Consider the following 12,852-nt stretch of genomic DNA (forward strand, 5'->3'; position numbering starts at 1 on the left):
GAAATAGAATGGTAAAATTCGAAGCTATGATGGAGAGGAGAAAGAAAAAGATGAGAGGGTCACAACAATGGTGGCTATACCGTCCCTAATATGTAAGTTTTGAGTTCCCTCTTGAATGTTAAGTGGTTCTGGATAAGACGCAGATCACAGGGGAGCGCGTTCCATAGTCGTATGGCTGAGATGGAGAATGACACGGAGAAAGATTCTGTGTTATGTAAAGGTACAGCCAAGATGCTAGACGTATCCGATCTGGTATTGCGGTTGTGGAATGATGATAGGTGTTTAATGTGAGAAGATAAGTATTGGGGGCACCAGTGGCTAAGAAATCGATGAAGTAAGCACATCGTGTGGAGATCGCGTGCCTTATGTGGGCGTATCCAACAATAAGATGCAGACTGTTTCTGGAAAAGCAAATTTTGTTAGAATCGAAAATAAATTTTTGTGTCAGAAAGCCTTTTCGTGTTATTTATTTATAGGGTAGCCTTGTACCGAAGTGAAACGTAAATGATAAACAGTTCAGACAAGACTACAATAAAAGCATTTGAAATCTGCTGCAAAAGAGTGCTGATAATTGCATTCGTACTGAGGTATTGAATCGAGTTAGGGAGAAAAGTAATTTATTTCCCAACTTAAGTAAAAGATCGATCAATCGATAGGACACATCGTGAGGCATCCAGGGCTGCCTAGCGAGTAGTTGACGCTAGCCCAACACCTGCTCTGTTCAACCACATCGCCTAACTAAATGCTCTGAAGATGGTCACATTCCGACCGTAACCGGTAACCATTGCAAATAAATATTTTATTGCGATCACGACTGTTTCTAATCCACTTTTAAGGAATTATATTGTCATCTGTGGTAAATGTATTTATGTTCGTAGTAATCTCATTCTACAAAAACGAATGTAATAGTTGTTTCTGTTGAAATATGTCGACATAAACATAATTATCATACATTCGCCAAAGAAGAAAGAAATATTGAAAGAGATACCCAGAGTAAGCTTGAAGATAAAGAAATGCAGAAGGATGAGGACTCTTTGCAATAATGTTTTGAGGCACAATTTAAAATGACTCAAATCTTAATTTGCAATTCCTGCAACTTGTACTTTTCTGAACTGAGGTGCACATATCTCCTAAAGTTTATAAGGAATTGCACTAATTATTTTCCATAATTTTCAGTTATCTGTACTGACATAGCAGACCTGAACTTTATTCGACGTTCAACTGCATTATAGACAAATAAAAAATTTAACTAGGAAAAATATTCTAAACTTGAAAATATAAGATATAATGATTTTTATTTTTGCTGATATGCTTATTGTGCAGCGTTAAACAGGTTTGTTATCTTAGACAACATGTTATATACATGTGCATTTGGAATTAAATGGTACGTAAATTTGAAGAAGCATTTTAGAAACTCTCTTGTATCGCCTTTTCAATTATTGTCTTTTGTACACATCAATACGCTAACTGTAAACACATACAAAAGAAAGAGTGCATGAAAGAAGTAGGTACTGATTTTTACATAATATGGGGCCGAAGAAGTACCCTGCGTCCTTAAGGTTTTACGAACACTCGTCGAACATGATTGGGTCATAGTTGCCAGGGACCTATTGGATTGTTTGGTTCATATGACACATACTTTCAGCAGCATCTTGCACTGGTTCAAATGGTTCAAATGGCTCTGAGCACTATGCGACTTAACTTCTGAGGTCATCAGTCGCCTAGAACTTAGAACTCATTAAACCTAACTAACCTAAGGACATCACACACATCCATGCCCGACGCAGAATTCGAACCTGTGACCGGAGCGGTCGCTCGGCTCCAGACTGTAGCGCCTAGAACCGCACGGCCACTCCGGCCGGCCATCTTTCTCTATACCGAGCCAAGTGCTGTAACACCATCACCTGCAATAACGTTGTAAGCCAATAAAGGATAGCCAAGGTGATGTCGACCGACTACTCGTGGTATGTGTACACACTTAATGCAACTGGCAGTGAAAATTAACGCCCTTTTACAGTGAAATTGAGGTGATGATTTACATGTACTTTGTAATAAAAGATTCATTGCACTCATTTAAAAATAAACCTAATAATGAAATATAACGAACGTGTGTCCCCATTCTCATGAATGAAATTTTCATTACAAAACTCTTTGTTACACAGTTGAGTCATTATCGTTTCCTGCCGTGCTTGTTCCATCTGCGAACTGTGCACAAGTAAAACGACTGTTGGTAGAGTCTAGGTACCAATTCTAATTACAGCGATTTTGCCGTGATGGCCCATTTCGCTTGTTTTCTGTGTAAAGAGCTTGACTCTTTTCTTGGAGCGTACGGCCTACATATTTCACGAGTTGACCCCTTCTAAAGCACAACGTCTGTTTTACGCCGTCCGCCACTGCAGTGAGATGAACACCTGCCTGGCGTTTCCACCTTAGCTAAGCGAAACCGAACTGAAACGCACTGCTCTTCTTTCGATCTTCTCTGTTTCCCCATAATGATGACCGACAACTAAGATTCGGCTGAATGAGTGTTTTATAAGCTACTTACTTCGTGTTTGGATTACATTTCCTCAAAATTTAATATTAAAATGATAACTGTCTTTTTAATTGTTTTTATTCTGTTTATTTGTGAACCGACTATCAGCTTTCTAGACCACAGTAGGACTACTTAAGACTGAACAGGCAGTCCACACAACACCAGTGAGAGCTTCTGGCCGTACAAAAACTGTAACTTTCTAAGGTATGTGACATTTATAGATCACGCTTCTATACGGAAAAAAGTGAAATGTCTCAGTTTGACATGAATTATAATATCAGATCGAAGCATTTCAGTTTCCTATTTTTAGTGTAGCTGCACAGTCTTATATCTTTTGAAATAATAGTCTCTTTACAACTGAAGCTCCTGCTGATGATAACTGGACAGTGTTCAGTGCTGAGTTGTCTGACGATTATCTAGAAAGACAAAAGCTGGCTCACAACTAGGTATAAAATAGCTGTTATTCTGGAGCAGTAATAGTGTATATTTCAGTTTTTAATATGTCTATGCTCCTCGAAGTACCGACGGAATATTCCATAAACTTCTTAAGAATCCTTCTACAACTTATGCAAACGCTTAAAATTAAATCAATCTGGAAGAATATTCCTAAATATGTAACGATTCTGATAATATCCAGTGGTTAATTAGCTTTTGTCAATACGTAGCAGATAGCGTCTTCGAAACAAAAGATATTTTCTTCAGTTAGCGATAACAAAGTGTGTGTGAAAATGACGAGTTCTAGTGAGTAAGATGGTCACGGTTGCAGTTCTCCGTGATTTGATTTTTTTTTTTTTTCAGTTTCCAAGTGCTCTCTTCTGCTGGGAGAAAAGAAATCGTCATAGCCTAAACTAACCTTCCGCTAAATCGGTAGCCAATTGGAACTGTTTCTTTGTGGAATTAAAATTCTTAATTTCTGCTTAAAAGCATAGAACTTACGATGATAGAAAAATACACTGATGATAGCACTAATAAGTCCGACATGGTTTTGATGTACCGAACGACTAAATTTCTCTAGAACGCCTAGATGGCGGTACGTATGGGAGATGTCAAAATAGACAGTCCAAAACCCTTAGCGAGGAGATTTACTGTAGAGAATACTGAATAATTCGCGATCAAGAAATGATGGGCTGAAACAAATATTTTGTTACTCTGTACACAGAAACAACCTACACTTCATAGCAACAACTGTTCAAACTCGAGACTGCTAATCTCATTATATGTACTGCCATAAAATCCATTGACAGAGCTAAACTCAATGTTCTAAACCATGCGACTACTTTGCTAACAGACATCATTAATACACTGCTTCACAACTGCTAGGAACAGAGACACTGTTGGGCAGGAATAATCACAGGCAACGATGGACGACATTAACACAGTAAGTAAGCAACGGAGCAGGAGTGGTGTATTTATAACGGAAAATGGATCGGACTTCACCACGTGGGAAAGCAGGATAACAGGCTGCCAACATATAGGTCGAGACTGGACTCTCAGGATGGAATACGCTCTTCCCTGACACTAATGCTCATTTTGAACATGTTATTCATGTTGCCTACCAAACTATTGAGGAGATCTTTGGGGATTTACACCACTCGTCTCTGAAGGCGGTTTTCAGTTATTGCACGGTGCGGGGAGGAGGTGTTAATCGAGAAACCAGTTTGCCAAGAGCATCCCAGGTTGTTAGGTCCAGCGAGTACACTGGCCATTCACTATCTTTATTTATTTATTTGTCCATATAAATGTCTTTTTCAGTACATATATCGTACACAGCATATTAGACAGAAAACCTTCTTAGCTGTTGTTTTTACGAACATCAAACATACATCATTAAAATTTTTATAACAAATTTGATATATACAGTCAATAATTACTAATTTCATTAAATACTGTATATTTATAACTTATTTCAACGATTATAGATATGAATTACATTTTAACTTTCTAGTGTGTCCGAAAGCCCAGTGATGCTGCATGGGCGAGCACTGTCCACCATAAACAGAACGTCGTGAATGACCACTCCCCTACGGACGGACATGATCTCCCTGCAGTTCCACTGCAATGATAAGCAGCGGCGTTCGGCCATTGTGCATAATTCCTGACCTCACCGTAACGCCTAAGCCATACGGATGGGGTTTATGAACATTTTGTGGTGTTTTGCCCCGCAACTCCACACTCACTAGTAGCCAGAATCACTTGCTACAGTGAGAACACCACTCTGGGCCATTGTTACTAACCCCAACCAATATGCTCCCTACACCAATGAAGTCTCTCTCTCTCGACGATGGTGTGGTTGAAGTTGGATGCATTTAACCGGCTTCCGAGCATACAGACCAGCCGGATTTACTCGCCGCAAAAATGGTCCTGGCAGCGACATGTGTACCATTAACGGCTGCAAGATCTGCAGCGATCTGCCTAAACCGGCCTGTGTGGCCGAGCGGTTCTAGGCGCCTCAGTCTGGAACCGCGCAACCGCTACGGTCGCAGGTTCGAATCCTGCCTCGGGCATGGATGTGTGTGATGTCCTTAGGTTAGTTAGGTTTAAAGTAGTTCTAAGTTCTAGGGTACTGATGACCTCAGATGTTAAGTCCCATAGTGCTCAGAGCCATTTGAACCATTTTTTATCTGCCTAAGAATATCTGTTCCTTTTCGCCACGAGGACAACGAATCCATTCTCTTCCGGTGTGGTGATCCGTCTACGACCACTTGCATGCTTTCGTTTAGCATTTCGACATTTTCAGAGTCGTTTCCTAATCGCTAGATGACACTTTTGGGCACAGCCGTTACGGAAGCCACAGTAGCTGGCTTGGCGTGGAGCCGTCCTACTGTTCCTCCAGAATCGCAGGCCCTCAAATGATGTCTTACAGACTTGCGCGGTCGGCAAGCCAATTTTTAAGTGAAGAAGTCCGGGCTAGATTTCCAGCTGAAGACTGGGTGTTGTATTGTCCTTACTTTCGTATCTTCATAATTGACATTACTACTGCGATGGCTGAATGAGCGTGGGCCGAGATCCAGAAAATTGAAAAAAAAAAAGAAAAACGAAAACAGTGGAATACACACAGAGCTTTTGCGTACGGGCTTCGGTGCAGTTAACATGTTCCGCTCTCTACATTTCCTTTTACTACCATTGAGCACATGTTCTGTAATAATAATCTTCTTCCGAAGCAAAGGACAGTTTTTTCTTGGCAGTGTATTAGTGATATAATTCCACAATCTCTCGGGTTTGCACATGGATTCTTGCTATGATATTTCGGCGGAATTTTACAGCTGAACACAGCAGGTTTTTAAAATTTTTCTATAGATGTTTTTTATTCTCCACCTCTAAAGGCAGAGTGGGCTTCTCGAGTTCTGTCCTGCTGCTGAATCAGGGTCTTTCCAGGCAAATAGCAGACGAGCTGGTATTATTGATGGGGCAAGTGACTAATTTCATCAACCGACTGACAAGTCTGTTAACTATTCTTTGAGTCGGTTCTTTTAAGCCGAATGGAACAACCAACTGAAACTAGTCTCTGGGTGTACAGCAGCTATATGAATATTTTTCATTCACTCTCCAATTATGAGTGGTTTCGCTAAACGAGAGACAACCGACTGACACAAATCTCTGACCGTCAGCGTACGTGTAAAAGCTTATGTTTGCATGTGTACACAGTGAACTATAGTTCTTAAAAATGTGAAGTTTAGCTCTGCCGCTACAGATCGCTGATCGAAATATCGTCTCTAGAGGGTTTCTGCACGTTACCAAGGTGATAATTATCAAAATTTGGTGCGATGGCGCAAGCGCGTAATTTTTGGCTACACGGCCGCCATCTGTCAAATATTGTGCCCTACGTGGCCCCCTCAATCGTTGTCGCGCTGGCGCACGCATAACGGCGTTATTACGTTCTCGTCCTCTGTTGAGTTGCAGACTCTCGGAGTTACAGTTCAGTGAGCAAACGGAATGAAGTGTAACCTGCATACACGCCCACAAACACATAAAACTGTAGTTCTTGCCTCGGATAACGGATAACATTGTCTCAGATTCACAGGTTGCTTCACAGTTCCTATTACATGCTTGTACTTGTAGATATTGCACAGGAGATTTCGTAGATAAGATTTTAATTACGAATCCCTGTCCAGAAATGTACAGTTTGGATATGCAACTGCGTGATGAAAAGTAATGCTTCCGAATTTTTTAGGAGGGAACTCTTAGAATTTTTTAAATAAAACAAACATTATCAATATTGCAAACAAGTAAAATGACATCCTCGATCGTAAGAAGTTTGTAGTCCGTTATTACAGCGAATCGATTTCAGCCAGAGTGAACATCTTTAGGGTTAGAAACGTATGAGATATAAAATCAGACATGAAGGCCATATTATGTAACACAGGCATAACTCACGTCGAGTGTGTTATAATTACAACGTGTGGTACAAACCGGATATTAAAGGAGTTGACGAATCATGTATTAAAAGCACGTATTACAACTTCAACATGGCGTCAATGCAGAAGAACATAGCAGCTAACGATGAAAGTTTGAACTGAGCTTGAAGCTTACAATCACATAAACAACGTTGGGTACATGACGTAGCCATCACATTGCCATGTTTATTCAAATATGTATTTTATTAAAAAAGATCGACCATGATTTTATATAAAAGAACAGTAGAAGAATATGCTCATGGCGCGAGGACACATGTTGTAATCGATGTGTTAAGCTTTTCTTTTGCAACTTGTTCTGCATGTTTCAGAATATCAAACTACGTGGTTATTCGTTCCACTGATGGGTTCGCTTGTATAATTACGGACATTTACGGTATTTTTCTATGAAGAGTACCACAGTCGGTCACGGCACTCGTTTGGTTTCGAAGTCGTCATTTACACGTGAAGCAAAAATAAATATTAATGTACAATGGTGGTGTGCAAACAGTTATCACTTGTTATTAGTTGAACTACAGTCTTATTAACTTTGTTAATACCTGTTGGTGCTTCTATAACCGGTACGTCGGAGAGCAAAATTTCTCTTTTTGCTGTATTTTCCAATCAACCATATTCTTGATTTATAGGGCCAAAAAGATTATGTATTAAATTTTTAAATGGTTTTAACTGTTCTTTTGTACAGAATTTTGGTCCAACTTTTTTAATAAAATATACCGTATTTGACCAAAGAGGGCACTGTAATGCCTATCTCATGTACTGAGAGCTTTGCTGCATGTAATTGGGCTGCAACCTCAATTCAAAATTTGTTCGTTAGCTGCTTTGTTCTTCTGTACTGAAGCCATTTTGAAGTTGTAATATGTGTTTTTATTACATGTGTCTTCAAGACTTTAATCTTTGGTATGTACTACAACCCCCCCCCCCCCCATGAACCATGGACCTTGCCGTTGGTGGGGAGGCTTGCGTGCCTCAGCGATATAGATAGCCGTACCGTAGGTACAATCACAACGGAGGGGTATCTGTTGAGAGGCCAGACAAACGTGTGGTTCCTGAAGAGGGGCAGCAGCCTTTTCAGTAGTTGCAGGGGCAACAGTCTGGATGATTGACTGATCTGGGCTTGTAACAATAACCAAAACGGCCTTGCTGTGCTGGTACTGCGAACGGCTGAAAGCAAGGGGAAACTACGGCCGTAATTTTTCCCGAGGGCATGCAGCTTTACTGTATGATTAAATGATTTGGCGTCTTCTTGGGTAAAATATTCCGGAGTTAAAATAGTCCCCCATTCGGATCTCCGGGCGGGGACTACTCAAGAGGATGTTGTTATCAGGAGAAAGAAAACTGGCGTTCTACGGATCGGAGCGTGGAATGTCAGATCCCTTAATCGGGCAGGTAGGTTAGAAAATTTAAAAAGGGAAATGGATAGGTTAAAGTTAGATATAGTGGGAATTAGTGAAGTTCGGTGGCAGGAGGAACAAGACTTTTGGTCAGGTGACTACAGGGTTATAAACACAAAGTCAAATAGGGGTAATGCAGGAGTAGGTTTAATAATGAATAGGAAAATAGGAATGCGGGTAAGCTACTACAAACAGCATAGTGAACGCATTATTGTGGCCAAGATAGATACGAAGCCCACACCTACTACAGTAGTACAAGTTTATATGCCAACTAGCTCTGCAGATGATGAAGAAATTGAAGAAATGTATGATGAAATAAAAGAAATTATTCAGATAGTGAAGGGAGACGAAAATTTAATAGTCATGGGTGACTGGAATTCGAGTGTAGGAAAAGGGAGAGAAGGAAACGTAGTAGGTGAATATGGATTGGGGCTAAGAAATGAAAGAGGAAGCCGCCTGGTAGAATTCTGCACAGAGCACAACTTAATCATAGCTAACACTTGGTTTAAGAATCATGATAGAAGGTTGTATACATGGAAGAACCCTGGAGATACTAAAAGGTATCAGATAGATTATATAATGGTAAGACAGAGATTTAGGAACCAGGTTTTAAATTGTAAGACTTTTCCAGGGGCAGATGTGGACTCTGACCACAATCTATTGGTTATGACCTGTAGATTAAAACTGAAGAAACTGCAAAAAGGTGGGAATTTAAGGAGATGGGACCTGGATAAACTGAAAGAACCAGAGGTTGTACAGAGTTTCAGGGAGAGCATAAGGGAACAATTGACAGGAATGGGGGAAAGAAATACAGTAGAAGAAGAATGGGTAGCTTTGAGGGATGAAGTAGTGAAGGCAGCAGAGGATCAAGTAGGTCAAAAGACGAGGGCTAGTAGAAATCCTTGGGTAACAGAAGAAATATTGAATTTAATTGATGAAAGGAGAAAATATAAAAATGCAGTAAATGAAGCAGGCAAAAAGGAATACAAACGTCTCAAAAATGAAATCGACAGGAAGTGCAGAATGGCTAAGCAGGGATGGCTAGAGGACAAATGTAAGGATGTAGAGCCTTATCTCACTAGGGGTAAGATAGATACTGCCTACAGGAAAATTAAAGAGACTTTTGGAGATAAGAGAACCACTAGTATGAACATCAAGAGCTCAGATGGAAACCCAGTTCTAAGCAAAGAAGGGAAAGCAGAAAGGTGGAAGAAGTATATAGAGGGTCTATACAGGGGCGATGTACTTGAGGACAATATTATGGAAATGGAAGAGGATGTAGATGAAGATGAAATGGGAGATACGATACTGCGTGAAGAGTTTGACAGAGCACTGAAAGACCTGAGTCGAAACAAGGCCCCCGGAGTAGACAACATTCCAGTAGAACTACTGACGGCCTTGGGAGAGCCAGTCCTGACAAAACTCTACCATCTGGTGAGCAAGATGTATGAAACAGGCGAAATACCCTCAGACTTCAAGAAGAATATAATCATTTCAATCCCAAAGAAAGAAGGTGTTGACAGATGTGAAAATTACCGAACAATCCGTTTAATAAGCCACAGCTGCAAAATACTAACACGAATTCCTTACAGACGAATGGAAAAACTAGTAGAAGCCTACCTCGGGGAAGATCAGTTTGGATTCCGTAGAAGTGTTGGAACACGTGAGGCAATACTGACCTTACGACTTATCTTAGAAGAAAGATTAAGGAAAGGCAAACCTACGTTTCTAGCATTTGTAGACTTAGAGAAAGCTTTTGACAATGTTGACTGGAATACTCTCTTTCAAATTCTAAAGGTGGCAGGGGTAAAATACAGGGAGCGAAAGGCTATTTACAATTTGTACAGAAACCAGATGGCAGTTATAAGAGTCGAGGGGCATGAGAGGGAAGCAGCGGTTGGGAAGGGAGTGAGACAGGGTTGTAGCCTCTCCCCAATGTTATTCAATCTATATATTGAGCAAGCAGTAAAGGAAACAAAAGAAAAATTTGGTGTAGGTATTAAAATCCATGGAGAAGAAATAAAAACTTTGAGGTTCGCCGATGACATTGTAATTCTGTCAGAGACAGAGCAATTGAACGGAATGGATGGTGTCTTGAAGGGAGGATATAAGATGAACATCAACAAAAGCAAAACGAGGATAATGGAATGTAGGCAAATTAAGTCGGGTGATGCTGAGGGTATTAGATTAGGAAATGAGACACTTAAAGTAGTAAAGGAGTTTTGCTATTTGGGGAGCAAAATAACTGATGATGGTCGAAGTAGAGAGGATATAAAATGTAGACTGGCAATGGCAAGGAAAGCGTTTCTGGAGAAGAGAAATTTGTTAACATCAAGTATAGATTTAAGTGTCAGGAAGTCATTTCTGAAAGTATTTGTATGGAGTGTAGCCATGTATGGAAGTGAAACATGGACGGTAAATAGTTTGGACAAGAAGAGAATAGAAGCTTTCGAAATGTGGTGCTACAGAAGAATGCTGAAGATTAGATGGGTAGATCACATAACTAATGAAGTATTGAATAGGATTGGGGAGAAGTTTGTGGCACAACTTGACCAGAAGAAGGGATCGGTTGGTAGGACATGTTCTGAGGCATCAAGGGATCACCAATTTAGTATTGGAAGGCAGCGTGGAGGGTAAAAATCGTAGGGGGAGACCAAGAGATGAATACACTAAGCAGATTCAGAAGGATGTAGGTTGCAGTAGGTACTGGGAGATGAAGAAGCTTGCACAGGATAGAGTAGCATGGAGAGCTGCATCAAACCAGTCTCAGGACTGAAGTCGACAACAACAACATGTACTACACGCCGTAATTGTAATGTAACCGATGTCGATTTATGCCTATGTTATATGTGGTCTCCATGTCTTTTTTTTTCTTTACTGTAATTTCATTCACCTGCCCCTATGGGGCGGGGGATAAAAGGGGGACATAATAAACACAGTAAATGAAGATGATGGGAGTTAAAATATATATTAATATGAGGACATGCACAGGTAGACAGTTAAAAAGTCGACATAAAGTTAAAAGAACACATCTGGCAATTCGTTGCGCACTTAAAATCACTGGAGTCAAACCACGACTTAAAAGATGGCCACAGTATATAAATCACACAGAGCGAGACACTTAAAAAACCGCTGGAAACGACGGAGCATGCATGAGGAATAAACACTGCTGGAAGGGACATGCCGAGGGACTGGATGCCAGGAGGAGGAAAAAAGAGGAAGGAAGGTGTGGTGGGGGTTGGGGGTGGGAAGAAGAGAAAAAAGGGGGCAGGAGGCGCACGGAGAGGCAGGAAATGGGCAATGCGGGAGATGAAGAGAGAAGACAACGCAGGAGGGAATGCAGAGACACAGAAGGGGAGCACAGGAGAGAGAGGGGTGTAGGAAGGGAAAACCCGCTCAGAGGAAGGGGGGAGGAGAGGGAGCCCTGAGAAGGAGGGAGGAGGAAGGTGGGGTTAGAGTTGGTAGGAGGACTGTATGTCAGGGCGAAGCTCATCGTCCAGGAGGGTTAGGTCCTGGAAGTTGTGTTGGGAAAGGAGGTATTGGATGTGGAGATGGAGAGAGGGCACAACAGTAAAGGGGAGGCAATGGACTGGGGGTGGAGAGGAAGGGGGACACAAGCGGATGGGGGGATGGAATTGGCAGACAATATACAGAGTGTGGATGTGTTCAAGGAAAAGGAGAATATGGGGGAAGTGAATGAGGTTGTAGTGGATGCACATGGGGGATGGAAGGTGGATATGGAAGGCAAGGTGGAGTGCATGGATTTCTAGGATTTGGAGGGCATTATACAATATGTGAGGGGCGGAAATCCAAGTGACGCTGGCGTGACAAAGGGTGCAGCGGATCAAGGATTTGTAGGTGTGAAGGATGGTGGAAGGATGCAGTCCCCATGTCCAACTAGACAGGAGTTTCAGGAGGCAGAGTTTGTTGTGTGCTTTGTGTTGAATTGTAAGGAGATAAGGAGTCCAGGTGAGGTGGCGGTTAAGGGTGAGGCCAAGGTATTTGAGGGTAGGAGTGAGGTGGACAGGGCGACCATAAGTGGTTAGGCAGAAATCATGGAGATGTAAGGAATGGTTGGTGCAGCCTATGATGATCGCCTGGATCATGGAGTGATTGATATGAAGGGACCACTGGTTTCACCAGGAGGCGAACTAGTCAAAGCAGGTTAGGAGGGTAAGTTGGGACTGTTGTAGGGTAGGATAAAGGGGCAGGAAGGCAGCGTCATCAGCAAATTGGTGGAGATGAACAGGTGGGGGAAGTTTCGGCGTATCAGCAGTGCACAGGAGATACAGAAGAGGGGAAAGGATGGAGCCTTTGGGCACACTGGCAGAGGGATAGAAGGTACAGGGTTTGGAATTGTGGATAGTGACATAGGAGGGACGACAGGAGATGATGAAAGCAACGAGACACGAAATTGATAGGGAGAGCATAGGTCTGGAATTTGAAGAGGAGCTCGGGATGCCAGACATGGTCGTAGGCGTTCTGGAGATCAAGGGAAACAAAATAGCAGAGTGAC

This window comes from Schistocerca cancellata, chromosome 9, assembly GCF_023864275.1.
Source record: "Schistocerca cancellata isolate TAMUIC-IGC-003103 chromosome 9, iqSchCanc2.1, whole genome shotgun sequence".
NCBI classification, from domain to species: domain Eukaryota; kingdom Metazoa; phylum Arthropoda; class Insecta; order Orthoptera; family Acrididae; genus Schistocerca; species Schistocerca cancellata.